This window comes from Notamacropus eugenii, chromosome 5, assembly GCF_028372415.1.
Source record: "Notamacropus eugenii isolate mMacEug1 chromosome 5, mMacEug1.pri_v2, whole genome shotgun sequence".
Taxonomy (NCBI): domain Eukaryota; kingdom Metazoa; phylum Chordata; class Mammalia; order Diprotodontia; family Macropodidae; genus Notamacropus; species Notamacropus eugenii.
This window is the reverse complement of record NC_092876.1, coordinates 215,234,013-215,247,137: the sequence shown is the minus strand read 5'-3', so window position 1 is coordinate 215,247,137 and position 13,125 is coordinate 215,234,013. Positions and strand designations below refer to the sequence as shown.

The window sequence follows — 13,125 nt, the reverse complement described above, 5'->3', positions numbered from 1 at the left end:
ATCGCTGTGGTTTCTTTCCACTCTAAAATCCTAAAAGTAACATGCTGGGATAGATACAAAGATAATTAAGAAATGTTCCTTTCTCTCAGATCTCCTGACTTAGTCTAATGGGAAAAATACCGGACTATACCCATTTCATTCACCCCAGGTGTCTGGCACTATCATTTCCTCATCGTTCTTGTCTTTGTTTAATACCTTTGTACTCAAAAGTGGAATGACATTAACCTTTCCTTCCCCATATCCCCTCCTCCATCCTGGCAACTATTTATATTTTAACAAATTAATTTTGGCATGGGGCAGGAGGAGAGGAGAACATAACACATAAAAATATATCAAGACCATACAATAATGAAAATCTAAAAATATAAGTGCACAAGAGAGACAAAGAAATATATGAGGTCAGAGGAAGCAAAAGACTTTTGATGGGGGTTAACAGTACAATATCTTGGTAAAAGTGGGATTTCAGCTGAGTGAGTCTTAAAGGACAGAAGTTTTTTAAAGGGTAGAGTAGGCATTCAGTTCAAAAAGCATTAAGGACAGACTGTAAAAGACATGGTCCTAGGTACTGATGATACAAAGATAAAATGTTCTACAGTACCTGCCCTGAAGCAGCTTACAAATTAATAACACTTCTAACACATGCATTCATTAAAGGGTTACTGAAAGACTAAGACCAGACAAGGTATCATTTCTTAGTCAAAAGAACAAAGAGGACCATTTATTAAAACAAATAATGGACCCAAACAAATAAATGTTTGTACAAACCTAAACATTTTTGCAAATTTCCTATAAGGAAAAGTACACTTCTGAAATATACTAGTGGTGAGAATTTAAGCTAGAAGGCTAGTATTTATTCCCTGGCAGAATATGTTTTTTAAAAATTCAGGATTGCACTAATGTTGCTACTCCCTCCACTGTCAAAGGTCACTTCTCCACAACGCTGTGAATGGTCTTTGTGAGAGCATTATTCATCAGATAGTGGCAATTCATTGGATGATGAGCCTTTTTTAGCTTAGCAACATTGGTCCTTGGACTTAACTTGGATCTGTCACCAAGTTTGTCCTCAAAGTCTTGCTTTTAAGGTGATTTTTATTTTATTTTTTTCAGTTAAAGACTTTTTTTCTCCCTTCCATCTTCCTTCCCCCAACTGAAAAAAAGAAAAAGAAATAAAAAACCATTGTAACAAATATATATACATAGTTAAATAAAACAAATTCTCTCAATGACCATGTGTCCAAAAGTGAACATCTCATTCTTTACCTTGAGACTAAAACCTTTTAGAAGATAAGCAGCACCATTGTTAGTCACTCTGAAATAACTATCAAAGTTTTTTACAGTTTGTTAATTTTTATAAGACCAAAGTGTAGTCTTTACTTACTTAGTTTTCAAGAGCCCTGAGTCACTGCTAGGCCACTATAAGCCAGTAGTGTATGCCTACTAAAGGATACATACATATGTCTATGCATATGTGTAAGGATATTATCTATGTATGACAGCACACACAGAGTACCCATACTGTATTAACTTTAATAGGACCACAAGAAAGGATCATCTTAATACATATATAGCATTACAAAGTGGGTTGGAGAAGGAACAGTTGATAATATAAATATGAAAGTTTAACTTGGATAGTACTTATTTTTAAGGTAATGATTATAAGTATAATGATAGACTACATAAATTCATGGAATTGTACTACCATGGCACCACAAAATATAGAAAAAGTAACAGTCAAGTCCTGTCCAGAGCCATCCAGTTAATAGGTACTTGAAGTGTAGGATTTGAATTCAGGTCTTCTTGACTTCTATTCCAGCACTGCATGTTGTGGGATGTTGTTTTTAATCATCTTTTCAAGATCTCTCAAAACAATTTTTAAAAAAAACCTCAGGCGAATGTTTCTTTGGGGAAATCGACTTTGGTTACTATTTTTAACGAACTCCTCCAATACTATTATGATTTGTCATTTCATCCAATAAATTCCTCCTCCATTGGTTAATCAGGATATAGAGGTAATTCTGGAATCCTGACATCAGTGACAGCAAAGAGGTAGCTCAGGGAGTTCTTACTCTAAGGTTTTGAGTATGGGTGTGGCCTAGTTAAGTTCTAAAAGACCAGTCACCAGAAACCTGGCCTCCAGAGGATGGATTCTGTTGGCTACTGCAATTCATGAAGACCATCTACTGTCTAGTAAAGCCCGGGGGAAGAAGTATCATAAAGTTAAAAGAATGTTAGACTGGAAATCAGAAGACTTAGGGTTAAATTCCCTCTCATTTACTAGCTGGTCACCCTGGTCAAGTCTTGATTTTACTGAAGTCACTTAATCAGGAACAAGCTACTCAGGCACTGTGCTTAATCTCTCAGCCTGTTTCCTCATTTCTAAAATCAAGAGAGTACTTGTAAATGCCTGCCTCACAGGGTTACTGGGAGGAAATGCTTTGTAATCCCTAAAGTGGTATAGAAAATGTAGAAAATCAACATCATCCTTACTCAACATAAATGAAACCAAAGATCTTTTGAAATTCCTCAGCCTGTCTCCTGTCTCCTTGTCTCAAAATGTTCCTATTATTCAATGTTAGCCCCTTCCTGAGGTGGCAGATTTTCTGCATTTTTCTCCCTCTTTTGTTCTCCAAAAAGACTATCTTTCAACTTGCTTACATCTTACACTGCAATTTACTTACACCCTAAACTACAACTCCTAACTTTTTTCCACTATTTTTTTAAAAAATCCTTTTAGATACATTTTGCATATGTGAACATGATTCTTACTGGAAGGCCACACACCATCTTTCTATCTTCCAAAGCAGAAAGTACGTCACAGACAAAGTCAGGCAAGCTGTTGAGCCTTCAAATTTACAGATCGAGGGAATGGTGCTTTTTCTAGAAATCCATGATGTACCAGTGGGGAAGGTACCTCTGAAAGACATCCAAGGTAGGAAAAATGGGTGCCACAGGAAAAATGAGAGAGAAAGGAAAGGTAGGGCTTAGAGGACCTTTGTCATTTACTATCTCTTCAACCTTAGGCAAGTCACTTAATTTTTCTGAGCCTCAGTTTCCTCATCTGTAAAGTAACTGGTTGGACAGTAAGCCTGTATCATTCCTTCCAGTTCTAAATTTATAACCTTATATAGTCAATGTTGGCTACAGTCACACATACCCATACATAAATAACTGAAACACGGCATAGTTGAGTCAGAAGGGGTCTTAAGAGAGCATGTAGTCCCACCCCAAAACACTAAAAATGAAGGTATAAACACCCAGAGAAGTTTAAGGATTTGCTCAAAGTTTCATGCTTATGTGATTTCAGAATCACAAAGGCAGGGAGCCCTCCACCTAGAAAAGATCTCTTCTGTCTGACCCACTGAAGCTTACAATTCCCAGGTTAGACTTTCATTCCTGGAGCTTAAGGTATTGTCTCCTGTTGATATGCAGATTTTCCTAGTGCTACATTAAACTCATGAGATGACTGATGTTTTCACAGGATACTTTGCTCTGAGAAGGTTTTGATGAAGGAAAGGAGAGAATATAAGAGAGACTAGTGGGGTAGAAAAGCAGGAAATGGGTCTGGAAACAGACTGCTCCTTTGAAGAAAATCCTAAGTTACAAAATAATGAAGTTGCGTTATGGTCTATTGTAATCATCTGTGTTGTTCCTCTTCACCATTTTAGAGAAGTATACTTGTATAAACTGTTTCTGCTTTGCTAAAACAAAATTTATCCCCCCAAAAATGACGGGAAGAGGAGGCTGAAAATTCAATCATCTTAGCCCAGTCTTATATTGAACAGACAAAGTCTTATTTCCAGGTTTGTTGAGTCAATCTATTACTCTCCTCAGAGTTCTCATTTGCTTTTTCTCCTTTCTCATTTAGGCGTTAACACCTGCAAACCTAGAACAAATTGGTTGTTAATTGCTTGAAACTAACATGGGAGCTGGGAGGACTATGCCATACTGGTCTAGGGCAGGGATGGGGAACCTACAGCCTGGAGACCACAAATAGCCCTCTAGTTCCTCAAGTATGGCCCTTTGACAGAATCCAAACTTCATAAAAACAAACCCCCTTAATAAAAGGATTTGTTCTGTAAAACTTGGACTAAGTCAAAAGGCCATATCCAAGGACATGTGACTTCAAGGCCAAAGGTTCCCCATCCCTGGTCTAGGGCAACTATGAAGCATGGATTTTCCAGGGTAGTGCAGATTTCAAGAAAAATAAGTCTACTTTCTACAAGACTTTGTGACTATCCTTCATCAGATCAAGTGCTCCTTATGGTTGAAAACTATGGTCAGTGTGATTTTTATTTTGGAAACTATGTATAGCATTCATCTATATAATATATATGCTATTATAGATATAATATGTACATAACACATTCTATTCAATACCTGCTCCTCATTCCTTGATCAATAAGAGCTTTCTGAACTGAAGGACACTCATTTGCTTTACAAATATTTATACATCATCTGCCAAATACAAAAAGCTATATTGGGTGCTATGGGACATATTAAGTTGAGTAGCTCATGAGTCTTTGCCCCAATGGACTTTACAATTTAATCAGAGTGATAACACAAATAATAGAAGTTATCATAACAAGGAAGTAACGATGGGTGCTCTATTAGTGGTCCTAGAAAGGTACTATAGCAATTCAAAGGCCTAAGAAGTCATCAGAACTGAACTTTCTGTAACTGGGTAAATTACTTCATCTTCTGGACCTTATTTTCCTAATTTCTAAAACAAAGGAGTTGAACTAAATGGTTTATAAGGTCCTTACCAGCTATAAGACTTTTGGATTCTAAGATTGACATTGATATTGACATTGACAAGATGACATTTGAGGTAAGAGCCACAAAGGATAAGTACAATTTTGTTACATGAAGATGGGGAAAATATTCAAAACAGAGGAAATGGCATGAGCAGAGGTGAAGAGTCAGAAATCATATGGAATGTTGAAGAAGTACAATCTAGTTCCATTTGATTGAAGGAGACAATGACTACCTGGAGAAAAGTCTGTCTTAGTAGGTTAGGGTCAGGTTATAGACAGCCTTGAATGCTGATCTAAGGAGTTCATCCTTTATCTTAAGGGAAGAGGCAGCTAGTGAAGGTTTGCAGAATGCAGTGATGTAGATATATTGTAGAAGTGTTTCAGTTATTAAAAATCCAACCTCTACAAGCAAGGAGAGAAATAATTTGCAGTAACAAGTGATGAATGGCAGTCTTTCTGAAATCAAAGAGAAAAAAAGACATGTCTAGAGGTTTAGTCTAGAGTTGGGCAAATGTTCTAATTTTCAAAAAGAGGAAGAAGATGAATTCTTGAAATTGTAATTTGAAGAGCATGCTATCAATCTTGGGAAAAAACCTACAATAGATCACTAAATATTTTGTGGGAATTTTGGTGATCACTATAAATCTGCATGGATTTCCTGAGAGTAGACTATCAACTAACCTCAGACCTCATTTTCTTATTTTGACAGTTGTGGCCGTAAGACCACACATATGGTCCTCTAGGTCCTCAAATGCAGCCCTTTGACTGAATCCAAACTTCACGGAACAAATCCACTTACAAAAAGGATTTGCTCTGTAAAACCTGGACTTTGTCAAAAGGCCAGGGACCTAGAAGGTCACACGTGGCCACTAAGGTCCTCATCACTGTGTACTAGACTAACAGATTAAGGAAATTCAATAAACCTAAGATAGCTGAATAAGATAGCTAGGCAGTCAGAAAAAAATCTTTCATGATATCATCATAGACACAATGAAAAAATGAAGGTAGCAAGTGACTTTGTAACTGGTTGAACAACCTGAATGTGTGTGTGTGTATACACATACATACATATATATTTATTTATTTATATTTATATATGTAAATATATCATAGCATACATAGCATCACCTGCAATGACACAAAGGCAGGGACAGCTAATACAATGGATGACAGCAATGTACCAAAATGTTAGAAGGTAATAGAAAGGGCTCTGGCCTTTCACAAAATCAAATATAAATATAGAACACAACAGATATGATTAGACTTCAATAAGATAAATTAAAAGATTACTAAAAGGAATCCAAACTCAGAGTAGCTGAATTGGCCAATTTTGATCTCAGTGGTAAGAAAATGAAACGCTTTCCTCCTCTTAGCAGGGTTAGGAAAGGAGACCACAGAGACAGAATGTTACATACACTGTCATAAAAGTTCTCAATCAATTGTTTTGTTTTAACTATTCTTTTGCTGAAAAAGAGGGTTCAGTCCAGTTGTGCACAGTACATCTAGAAACAAGTGGATATTCTTCTAATTAATAAAACAGATTATACATGTCCCTAAGATACTTGGTTTTGTTTTTGAATCAGTGTTATTTATTAAATTACAGAGAGGAAAGAGAATTTCTACTAACTTATTTTAATGCATACAACCAGCTATTGACCTAAATAAAAGCTAACCACAAACTACCACTGTTTAACTCAAAATAAGTGCTTTTTTTTTTTTTTTTTTTTGGTCAAAGAAGCCTAGCTTTGAACAGTACAGCACTGGCAACTAAAATTCAGTAACTGAATGCACAGGTCTAGGACTACAAGGAATATTTAAAAGCTAAAATCTAAGTTATACAGTGTAAAAGATGGAACGGAAAAACCTCAGCTACATTAAGTGACTGGAGACAAAATAAATTCTCTACAACGTTTCAGAAACAACATGATGGCTGCAGTATTAAACCTGGAACGACAGAAAGGTATTGCCATTATTTTCAAATTAAAAATCTTGCATTCAAAAAGCATTTATTGAACACCTTCTATGTGTTAGGTTTAGTGACAACCACTGCAAATATAGAATCAAAAATAAAAGCCAAGGACCTTAGGGAAGAAAAGGGTGGTGCAGAGGAAGAAAGAGAGGGGAGGAAAAGGGGAACAATGCAAACACTAAGAAGAATCAATAAGATACACAGTGGAAATACAAAGTAATTTCATAGGGGAGGACAATAATACCTGAGAGAATCAGAAAAGGCCACTGTTACCAGGTAAGATCTGGTGCAATTCTTGGAATGAAGGTTAGGGATTCTATGAGTAGAAAGAGACAAATGATGGTATCCCAAGGATGGCTGTGTAAAGACATAAGAAGGTGATGGAATGTCATGTCTGGGGAATGGAGAGAAAGTGTGATGGAAAATAAGTCTAGAAAGATTGGTCAAAGCTAGCTTCTGAAGAGCTTTAAATGCCAGACAGAGGAGTCTGTATTTCATCTAAAAGAACAGAGGGAGACCCAGAAACTTGCAGAGCAAGTGAGTAACATTCAGGTGACAGAAGAGAATTTTAGGCAAGAAGACCAATTAGAAGAGTATTACAACTTTCCAGGCAAAAACTGGTAAGTGCCTGAATTAGAGAGTTGGCAAGGAAAAGGGAACTGATATGAGAGACGATGACTCAAAATTAACTACACCTTTTTCTTCTTTCACCACATCAGGAAAATGCTAACCTTGCTGTCTATATAATGTCACTATAACATCTGTATAATTCATCATTTCCTGTCCATTTCTACATCATTGGTCATTTAATACTGTTGTTCTACTCTGACTCTGTCACTGATATCCTTGCTTCCAGATACCCTCTCCCTTATCTCTCTCACCTACCACTTTAATCTCATCAATTTTTCCTGGCTAATTAAGGAAAAATTAAAACAAACAAAAAACAAAAAAACAAAACTAGCTTTCTTTCACCTGATGCCAGATTCAAATCATCTACATTTAGTGTCAAGATCTATGCCCCTCCCCTCCTTCTAAATTCAGGAACAAATCTTCACCTTGTTCCTATTTGTTCTTCCTGTCTAGAATAACCTCCAAATTGCTTTGGAGCATCATGGATATGGTGAGGATCTTGGAGATTACAGAATCTTCTTAGGATCATGGATTTAGAGATGCAAAAGAACTCAGAAATTATCCAATTCAACCCACTTGTTTTCATATGAGGGAACTCTTGTCCCAGTAAGGGTTTTTTGTGTAAGATCGCACCTGAAGTAAGAAAAAGAGCAAGGATCTGAATTCCAGTGATTTAAAATCCAGTGATCTTTCCATTGTGCAACATTATAAACTCCATGATTTTTCAGATGAGGAAACAGAGGCCCAGGGTACTAAAGTGACTTGTTCAGGGTCCCTAGATAGTGTCAGAGCTCAGAACTAGAACTAGAATTAGAACCCAGACCTTCTGATTCCTTTTCTTTTCTTTCCACTACATTATTCTGTCTCTCTCTGATTGATTCAAAACTCTTACTAGGCTACGTATTTTCCAACTTACTAAAAAGCTCACTCTGATATTATCATCCTGATTCTGCTCAAGCATTTCTTTATCTCCCAACTTTCCTTGTTAGAGTGAGTCACAGCCCTAACACCTATTAATTTCCCACATATACACACGCTTCTAGGGAAAAGTGAATAAATGCTTACATAACTTGGGAGTGGTATCCTCATCTTGGATAGATAGCCTGCCATGCTACCAAGTTCAGTGGCATAAATTATTAGGTAAGTTTGTCAGCAGGGATATAGAGTATCTATAATGTTTCATTCACAATCTTCACCTTAAAACTACAGGCATAAATTTAAAAGGGGGGAGGGAGGAGGAAGTGGGCAGCAAAGAGATGAACTGCAGAACTTTCATTTACCACAGATAAGAAATACTTAGAATATCTTCACAGTGAATATCACCTTCACAGAATACAAGTACCACATCATGGAATACTCTCGATATTTGGGAGGCTATCTTTTAAGTAAATTAATTCCTTCCCCCCGAATTTATCCTAACTACTAAAGTCAACACTAAATCTTCTACCTATACTCTAGGTCCTATAGCATGTATGTCCCTATCACATTTCTTAACAGTTAAATACAGAGGCAGTCAAACTTTCTAATTGTTTCAGGTGTACACTTGTGTTGTCTCCCTAACTACTCTGTAAGCAGCTCAAATGCTGGGATTGTCACCCTGGCTCATTGTCCACAGTACCTAGCATAGTGCTGGGCAGAAACACTCAAATACTTATTAGCTATTAAATACTTATTAGCTATTAAAGCAAAGTTAATACATCTGATTTCCAGTGTTGACAAAGAATGGTATTACCTCCTAAGGCTTTAGGATAACTCTTTGCAGACAACTAAACTAATCCCATAGGTCTAGATGGAGACAGAAAAATAGAGGATTTGAAAAATCTGATAGGCTAATTTTTCAAATTACAAATAAAGATGCAGAGAAATAGAGCCACAGTACAAGGAATTAAATTCACTGGCTTCTTTTCCTGCCTGCCAAATTAAAACCCTACATAACTCATGAGGGACTGAAATAAAATTAATCAAGTGCTTCAATTAGTCTCTTCTTTGACTGTAGAAATACAAAGTTCTTATATAGGATGAAAAAAAATTTAAATTACCAATACTAGCTCCTACCTGCCTGCATAAATTTGCGAATTCAATCTGCTTTTAATACACCATAGCAAAAGGAATAAAAAACAGTCACAAAAAGTAAAATAGGATACCATCTGACCCTTAACAAATGTGGCTACTGTTTATCCCAGAAATATCTAGTTGCAAGTCTTTCATGAGGTAGAGGAAGAAGCAGAATGTTAAGACAACATAGTAAACTCCAGTGATTAATAACACAGACTAATCAACAGAATGTAAAATGTAATCCAAGTTCCAATGAGTGGTTTAACTATAAAAATCCCCATTTGGGGGGGGGGGGTGGAGGATGTATTTTAACTTTCAATCTTAATAAGTTATGATATAATCAATATCTGAATAGCAAATATGTAAAAATACTGAAGATATGTTGTAATTTGACACAGATTACAAGAAATATGAGGGGAAAAGAAAACTATCAAGTCCAGTGGTTTCAATTTCCACATCAAAATTCTCTGTACTACACTAGTATTAATGACAACCCAGTTAGGTATTTCCAGACAGTAGGTGACTGGCAAAAAAAAGAAAAAGAAAAGTCAAGGGAGATGAACTGACTTGTCATTAACTACCTGGAAATACCTGGCACACAAATGACAGAACTACCTGTGAAACTATCAAACTATAAAAAGAAGTCTGTATTTCCCTTAAACAAGTCAAAGCTATAGAAATGCAGTCACCTGCACTAACTGCCCTAAACACAAGAGTGCATGTACCAGCAGCAGTTTCAACTTGTTTCTTTCCTTTACTTGCTTATACTGATCAACTTTTCTCACCCTGAAGACTAAACTATAATTCTAGACCATGTAAAACATAACTGCTTATGCCAGTTTGGTCTTTTCCATTCAGTGAAAAGGCTGGGTTTTGTAGTAGTCTGCCAACATTCCTGAGGTGTGTAAGCACACAACTGAATTTTAATTACTATCACAAACTACTTTTCCTGTGCTCTGAGGCCATTTAGTCTTTCTTGTCCTCTTTCCATTTTGATTTGAGGGAAATCAGTATTTGGACAGTGTCTCTGTATAAGGCATGATTGGCTCCTCCTTTCTCTGAAACTGCCTCCTATTGATACTTAAGGAGTTTAGCAACACTGACCTGTTTTACTGAGGTTGTTGCATTTTTTTTTAACCAGACTGACTGCTTGTAAATCTTGGTGATTCTCAAAGAAGTGCTCTATAGACTACCCCCTTTAATACCACTGTGGTGGAAAGGAAGAAGATCACAGAACACATCCTCAAATGTGTAACACTTCATTCAGAGATTTTTCTCCCAGTCAAAAGAACTTCATGCAAAATCTATTTTTGTTCGTTGGCATTACTCTGTGTGGGAGAGGAGGGAATGATCAGGAAGGACTCCATCCTACACAATTTAGACCCTAAGAGAGCCTATGGTCCTCTTTCATAATAATTTGCTTCAGAAAGCAACACCACCCACTTCTCCCTGTTTAAGTGGCATCCACCGAGGTCAAAGCAGAACTTTAAAGTACACACCAAACTTCCCCCAAATACACAATCTCCTGAGAAAGTTCTTCGACTTCACTGAAAAAAGTAAGAAAGAAAGGAAGTTTATTAACTGAACCCTAAAGAACTGTATTGCCTCTGCTGTTGCTCCTTAGAAAATTGTAAAACCTTCCTTACTCCAGTTCACTCCTAACTCCCTGGAGAGAAAAACCTAAGGGAGAAAAGATCAGATCCAGTCCAACAAACACCCTTGGGAACCCGGCAAAGACACACACGAACACACACACACACACACACACACACACACACACACACACACACACACACACACACACACACACACACACACACACACACACACACACACACCTCTTAAGGCTGATCCTCTCGAAACACAGTAGAGAGAGCAGGAGACGCTTGCTCCTAATGCCAGGGGAAGTAGCTTTGCTTAGCAACTCTACTCAGCTACAACCCGGATACTTACGAGGCGGAGAGACTGGCTGTCAGTGGGGGAGGCCAGGGAAGGGTTGCTGAGGGAGATCACCCAGGGACAGGTTGATCAAGTGTAATCTGATGCTTCCAGCCAAGCCTCTCTCCCTGAGGAGTTCCCCACCCCCACCCCCATCCTAGGCTAATTTCCTCCTCCTCCTCCTCCTCCTCCTCCTCCTCCTCCTCCTCCTCCTCCTCCTCCTCCTCCTCCTCCTCTTCCTCCACTCCCTCCCCCACCCTCTCCTATTCCTCCCCTGGTAGAACTGGCAGCACTTCCTCGGTCCCACTGCCCGGGGCGTGGCAGAGTCCTCCCAGCTGGGGAAACGCGGAAGTAGAGGGGGGAAAGGGGTAGATGGAGGTACTGGAGGCATGGGAGAGCCACAGCTAGCTAGTCCTCCTCCGCCCAATGAATGAGGCCAGACAGGGACACGGGTCCGGCCGGGTGGGGCCGAGCCAGAGCAGATCCAATGGAGCCCTCGTTCCCACCCGGCGCACCCTTGCCTCTCTCGGAGCAGCTACGATCCTCTCCTGCGCCTGGCCAGAAGTAGAGATGCCTGCCTTTTCCGTTACCCTTCCAGCCCAGTCTTGCAAGCCGAGAAGGTCTGGCAATTCCTCTTGCATGCCAGGGAGCAACGTGGGCTAGGCCCGGAGTGCGGCCCCCAAGTTGCAGGGAGGTGGGAGGAGACTTGATTTGGTGCCTCATGACCCTTCCCCCCTCAAAAATCGGGCTTCCCCGGGGCAAGGGAAAAACCACTGTAGGCTGCTGGAGCCAGCCCCATCGACGCCAGCGATGGAGACACTCACCAAACTAAGAGGCGGAAGGAGGCCCCGGTTCGCTTACCTGATTTCTCGCCGCCCACCCCTGGGCTCCAGCCTTTCTGCTTAGCAGCCTCCAATGAGCATGCTTCCCGGGCAGCACGAAGCACGTCTACGAGGCAGGAGGAGACCCCGTTGCTCAAGAGCCCAAAGCCATCTCCTGAGCGCCCCTCACCCACCTCATCCCCCAACCACGGCGCCCTTGGAGGCGTGCCCCCAGCCTCCTAGCACCCGCCTAAATGTCAGCAGCAGGCACTCAGACACTATCAGGCCAGCGCACTAGGGAGTGAGATTTTGGACAAGGGTATCCTGGGGCCCACCTTAGGGCAGGGGAGGACCAAGGAAAGAGCCCTGCCACTAAAGCAGCAAGCTTCCTTTTTTGCACCCCTAAAACCTACCCTGCCCACTGAGCATGCCCAGCGCCACTTGTTGGAGCTTCAACAGGGTAGGGAAGCAGATGGGCAGTCAGCCACAGGTAGGGTTCAGCTCGGATTCTTTGGCCGTTCTATTTATAGACCCCCTTTCCTCCCCAAACTTCGAGGTGCTGGTCACATGACTCTAGTAGTAAACAATAGTGGCCACTTTGGGGGAGGGAATAAGAGGATGAGAGAAAAGGATGTGTTGCAGAAGACCGAGCAAGTCATAGGCATACAGAAGACTGCAGTGCCAAATGCTCATCTGAACAAAACCTGCGTGGGAGAAGAGGGGCAATTACCCCGCTAAGATCTTTTATTTTTAATACTATTAGATAAGAAACAGACCTCGGGAGACTTGGATTCACATCCTAACTTTCCCTGAGGTAACTTGCTTTTACCTTAGGTACATCTCAACCTCTCAGTATGTAGAAGCAACTCTCTTAAGTCTTAACAGCCAAGTCGCATATCTGCATAGTAATTTTTCCCACATTAGAATTTCCTATTTTACTCGTCAGGATCCTTCCTTT

General features: G+C 39.6%; 1 protein-coding gene across 4 annotated transcripts in view; it reads right to left on the bottom strand.

The window, feature by feature from the left end:
* The window catches only part of GPD2 (glycerol-3-phosphate dehydrogenase 2), a 174,468-nt gene extending 161,755 nt beyond the window's left edge, over nt 1–12,713 (bottom strand). Inside the window, exon 1 of one of the 4 annotated variants that reach the window (XM_072612016.1) lies at nt 12,208–12,713. The gene's annotated coding sequence lies outside the window, so the exon portion shown is untranslated. Of the gene's footprint in view, nt 1–11,246; nt 11,320–11,361; nt 11,479–11,861; nt 11,930–12,207 lie in introns of those variants that run through there. The other 3 variants (XM_072612020.1, XM_072612017.1, XM_072612019.1) reach the window with 3 other exon arrangements.
* Nucleotides 12,714–13,125: the final 412 nt, after the last annotated feature.